Genomic DNA, 6,116 nt, shown 5'->3' with positions numbered 1-6,116 from the left:
GCTCGACTTCGACTCCGAAGACATCAACGGTATGGACGCCGAGGAAGGATACGATGAAGAACCAGCGCCTATCAGGCCCTGGAAAGCCACCTCGTCATAGACATATATGGTGGACACCCCAAAAGAAGAAGATGGCGATGGAATAGCGGAGGATGACCCCTCCAAGAAATAGCCTAAGCGCCAGCGTCAGCGGCGCTGCTCAAAATCCCGCCAAAACAAATACGGTGATTCCAGCACGGGAGATAATAATACTCCGGAAAGTGCTGAAGAAAACCCCCTCCAGCAAGATTTAGCATAGGAGGATGGAGAAACCAGCCCTCATGAGAGAGCGGCAGACAGAGAGGTCGAGGACGATAATTATATGCCTCCCTCCGAAGACGAGGCAAGCCTCGACGACGACAAATTCGTCGTGCCAGAGGATCCCGTCGAGCAAGAGCGTTTTCAATGCAGGCTTATGGCCATGACAAGAAGCCTCAAGAAAAAACAGCAACAACTTAGAGCTGATCAAGATTTGCTAGTCGACAGATGGACTGAAGTCCTTGCGGCCGAAGAGCATAAACTCGAACGCCCCTCCAAGAGCTACCCAAAGCGCAGGTTGCTACCCTGATTAGAGGAGGAAGCACTTGATGCGGCCAACCGGCCACCTCGTGGCCGCGATAGAGAGGCCTCTCAGCCCTCCACTCAAGCCGCACCCTGTACCAAAGCACGGGAATATGCGCCGGACATACAAGATATGTTGGAGGACAAGGCAAGGCAAACAAGATCGATCTACGGATCGCGTGGGCGCCCCACGGCTCGAGACGGTAACCGTCACCCCGGCCACAAATTCGGCAGGGCCGAACACAGTAGACAAAGCTCATTAGAGCTACGTCGTGATATAGCCCAGTACAGAGGCGCCACACACCCACTATGCTTCACAGACGAAATAATGGATCATCAAATCCCCGAGGGTTTCAAACCCGTAAATATCGAATCAGATGATGGCACAACAGATCCTGTGGTATGGATCGTGGATTATCTCCTTTATATCCAAATGGCCTGCGGCGATGATTTCCACGCCATCAAATACCTCCCACTCAAGCTTAAAGGACCAGCTCGGCATATGCTTAACAGCTTGCCAACAGGATCAATCAGTTGTTGGGAGGACCTGGAAGCCGCATTCCTCGACAATTTCCAGGGCACTTATGTGCGACCCCCAGACGCCGATGACCTAAGTCATGTAATTCAACAGCCAGAGGAATCGGCCAGGCAATTCTGGACACGGTTCCTAACAAAGAAAAAATCAAATAGTCGACTGTCCGGACGCTAAGGCCCTAGCAGCCTTCAAGCACAATATCCATGACGAGTGGCTTGCCCGGCACCTTGGACAGGAAAGGCCGAAGTCTATGGCAGCACTCATGACCCGCTTTTGCGTGGGAGAAGACAGCTGGCATGCTCGTAGCAACAATATGACCAAGAACCCTGGTAATTCGGATACCAGGGACAGTAGTGGCAGGTCGCGTCGGAACAAGCAGAAGCGCCGCATTAACGACGACAATGCTGAGGATACGACAGTTAATGCCGGATTCAGAGGCTCTAAATCCGGTCAGAGGAACAAGCCATTCAAAAGGAATCCTAGGGGCCCGTCCAGTTTGGACCGAATACTCGACCGCTTGTGCCAGATACATGGCACCCCCGACAAGCCGGCCAATCACACCGACAGGGATTGTTGGGTGTTCAAGCAGGCAGGCAAGTTAAACACCGAAAATGAAGACAAGGGGCTGCATAGTGATGACGACGAGGAGCCCCGGCCGCCGAACAACATTGGACAGAAGGGTTTTCCCCCACAAGTGCAGACGGTGAACATGATATACACAACCCACGTCCCCAAAAGGGAGCGGAAGCGCGCGTTAAGGGACGTATATGCGGTAGAGCCAGTCGCCCCCAAGTTCAACCCATGGTCCTCCTGCCCGATCTCCTTTGATCGAAGGGACCATCCCACTAGCATCCATCATGGCGGATTCACCGCATTGGTTCTAGAGCCAATTATTAACGGATTTCATCTCACTAGAGTCCTTATGGACAGCGGCAATAGCCTGAACCTGCTTTACCAGGATACAGTGCGGAAAATGGGCATAGATCCCTCAAGGATTAAGCCCACCAAAACGACCTTTAAAGGCATAATACCAGGTGTAGAGGCCAACTGTACAGGCTCAGTCACACTTGAAGTGGTCTTTGGATCTCCGGATAATTTCCGAAGGAAAGAGTTAATCTTCGACATAGTCCCATTCCGCAGTGGCTATCACACACTGCTCGGGCGAACCGCATTCGCCAAGTTCAATGCGGTACCGCACTACGCATACCTTAAGCTCAAAATGCCAGGCCCTCGAGGAGTAATTATGGTCAATGGAAACATTGAACGCTCCCTCCGAACGGAGGAGCACACGGCGGCCCTTGCAGCAGAAGTACAAAGCAGCCTCTCCAGGCAGTTCTCCAGTCCGGCCATTAAACGACCGGACACCGTCAAGCGCGCCCAGAGTAACCTACAACAAGACCGCCTGGCACGATCCGAGCAAGCGTAGCTATGCGGCCCCAACCCCAGCCGTCGTAAAAAGGCGACGCCAGTGCTTCGCGTACATAACTACGCTCTAGAGATACCATGGGTACAGGGGGAGGGGCACCATCACGGCACACCCGAAACACGGCTTAAACCGCACCAGGGGCTACCGATTTTTTAATTTTCTCTTACTTTCAGGACTCCACTCTTTGGAAGGCCCGTTCGGCAGTTCAATTGCCGAACAAACGATGAAAGAACCAGGGAAGCAGACAATCCACGCCGCATTACGGAACTCCCAGGTGGTCTCTTTCACGAGCAGTATACCTGTTTCGCATACTATTCTGCAGCTTGCCCCTGGAACAGACACGTTAAATAGTCCAACCTTTTGCTTATCGCATTATTTGTATCGTTCTGCTTTGATTGCAGCCCTCTTTAATAAACAATGCATAGCTTTTGTCTATTTTCGCATTACTCTTTTTTAATATATGTTCCTTAACGACATGTTGCATCTGTACACTTTGGTACGAACAAAATACGCCAGGGGATTTAGTACCCCTCGATATGGTGTGAGAAGTCCGAACACTTTAACAAGTGCGGCACCCCGAACTTATCGCATTATATGCATCGGCTCCGAATCATGTCTTGGGTCAATAGTTGGGTTTGCCCGGCTCCTATGTTTTGGTGCCTTACGTTCGGCTATATCGGCTAAGGTAGCACTAGGAGAACCACTGCCATTGTGCCCCAGTTGAGCTGGGTCGAGCACCTTAGTGGAGAAAGCTAAAACTGACTGTCATGATGAAGCGAGAGTTGGTCGCTGTTCGAGAGGTTTTTTGAGTCCCTAAAGACTTATGCCGCTTAGAGCGAGGAGCCGGCTCTGTCCGGCCAAGGCATGGATAGTGCTCCGAACTCGGTCTTCCGAATACCAGGGGCTTCATCGAAATTTAAAATTATATAATTCTATGGCTAAGTGAGAGTGTTCACGCATTATAGTCTGATTGCCTTGTTCGTTGGGCTGAGCGCCTCCCTCGAAGGACCCAAACATGGGAAAAAGAGCGCTCAGGTTTATCCCCGAACACCCCAGCACTAGCGGCATGGGGGCAGAAGCCGACGACTTGCCATCTCTTTAGAATTGATAAACAGCCGCACAGAAGGTAATATTTTAAATTCCAACAACATTGCTTAGCACATATGAACAAGTTTTCAGCGCACAGGACAAAACGAGCAAGTTTCACTCAAAAATTACATCCCTAGAACATTCATCCGCCACAAGGCAGGCACCCTTCAGAACATCCTTATAATAATTCTCGGGCTTGCGATGCTCTTTCCCCGGTGGTGGCCCGTCCTGCACAAGCTTCTCAGCATCCAGCTTGCCCCAGTGCACCTTAGCACGGGCAAGGGCCCTACGGGCACCTTCAATGCAGACGGAGCACTTGATGACTTCGAGCCTTGGACAGGACTCCACCAGCTGCCGCACCAGCCCGAAATAGCTCCCAGGCAGAGCCCCTCTAGGCCACAGCCGAACTATGAGGCCCTTCATAGCCTGTTCGGCCGCCTTGTGGAGCTCGACCAGTTGCTTCAGCTGGTCACTCAGGGGCACGGGGTGTCCGGCCTCAGCATACCGAGACCAGAACACCTTCTCTGTCGAGCTGCCCTCCTCGGCTTGATAGAATGCGGCAGCATCGGACACACTCCGGGGAAGATCTGCGAACGCTCCTGGAGAGCTCCGGATTCAGGTATGTAACAAGTAACTCACGTTTATGTGTTTGCTTTGCATAAAGAATGCCTTACCCGCCGCTATCTTCTTCACCTCATCCAACTCCTGGAGGGTCTTCTGGGATTCGGCCTTGGCAGACTTGGCATTTTCAATAGCCACCGCGAGCTCGGACGCTCGCGTCTTTGAGTCAAGATCCAAACTCTCATGTTTTTCCATGAGAGCCTGGAGCTCTTGCCGTACCTTGCCAACCTCGGCCTCATACTTCTCCCGCTCGGTGCGCTCCATGGACGCCCTTTTCTCGGCCTCGACCAGCGCTTGCTTAAGGGTCGCCACCTCAGACGTGGCCCCTACAATAGCCACGATAATCCTATCATTTTTTGCAATTGCACCTTTTATATATATTTAAACAAGGTATTTCTTACCTTCATTGTCCTCGAGCTGCTTCTTGGAACGCCCGAGCTCTTGCTCGGACCGCTCGAGGTTCTGCTTTAGCGTGTCCACTTCCGCAGTCAGTGCGGCAGACGCAAGCAGAGAAGCCTGCATACGCATATTGACTCCTTTTTGTTAGACTCCTGCGAATTTTATTTGATCCTCTATTCAGCTTTTCTTCCCGAATGCCAAACAGAGCATCAGGGGCTACTGTCTGTGCGGTAATATTATTTACACATTCTTTACTTACCTCAAAGCCTGTTAAAAGGCTAGTACAAGCTTCAGTCAGTCCGCTCTTGGCGGACTGAACCTTCTGGACCACCGCACTCATAATGGTGCGGTGCTCCTTGTCGATGGAGGCGCCTTGGAGCGCCTCCAACAGATTGTCCGGCGCCTCCGGTTGGACGGGGGTCACCGGCACGGTGGGCTTGCTCCTCTTGGAAGGAGATCCCCCGCCGGACTCTGGAACCTTTGAAGGTTCCGGAGCGGTGTCCGGCCTAGAGCTGGACTTGGAGCCCTGGGGGGTTTCATCCCCTTTACTCGTGGAGTCCGGGAGGTCGCCTTGCGGCGCCTCCAGGACCACCTCCTCCCGGCTTGGAACCTGTTGGGACAACACTTCGATGTCGTCTGTAGGGCGGGGGGAGGAAGCCGTCGGAAGCGAGTTCACATCCGACGAGTCCAGTGAGCCGCTCGACGACGTGTCGAGCCGGTATTTGGGTGGGCTGCATAAACATATTCGACATAAGGAAAGCTGTACAATAAACGAATACTATGAATTACTCTGGTATCTGGATACTTACGATTTTGCCAGGGGCTTGGCCCTGGGCGGCCACTCCTCTACGCCGTTGTCGGCGTCGGTGGAGTAGTCCGGAGGAAGGGTTTTCCCCTTCTTGGACCCTCCGGCCTCCGTAGAGAGGGCGGCCTTCCTTTTCTTCGCTCCTCCTGCTGGAGGGGGAGAGGTCTCTTCTTCTTCCTCCTTGTCTTCACGGGAGGAATGCTCCTCGGAACCGTCGGATGATGGATCCGACACCTCGTGGGGCCGGGCACTCTTTCGAGTCCCCGTGGCCTTTTTCACGGCCTTCTTCTCCGGCACCACATAGGGTGCCGGAACCAGCAGCTTTGCCAAGCGAGCGTCCGCTGGGCCTTCGGGCAAAGGAGCCGGACAGTTGATCTGTCCGGACGTCACCTGCCAATCCTGCCAAAGGTATGGGAGCTTAGATCCCGCATGGAGTCAAACTATGAAAAACTGATACCCTGTAAAAGGAAAAAACAGCTTACCGCATCAGCGTGACGCTGCATACTGAATCCGCGATCCTTGGTAGCGGATACGGGGGCCTCGGCACCCTTGAAAAGCACCTTCCAGGCATCTTCGTACGTCGTGTCGAAGAGCCTGCTCAGAGTTTGGTGCCGCGCCGGTTCAAACTCCCATAGGTTGAA

This window comes from Triticum aestivum, chromosome 5A, assembly GCF_018294505.1.
Source record: "Triticum aestivum cultivar Chinese Spring chromosome 5A, IWGSC CS RefSeq v2.1, whole genome shotgun sequence".
NCBI classification, from domain to species: Eukaryota; Viridiplantae; Streptophyta; class Magnoliopsida; order Poales; family Poaceae; genus Triticum; species Triticum aestivum.
The sequence above is the reverse complement of the archived record's forward strand: the minus strand, read 5'-3'. Positions refer to the sequence as shown.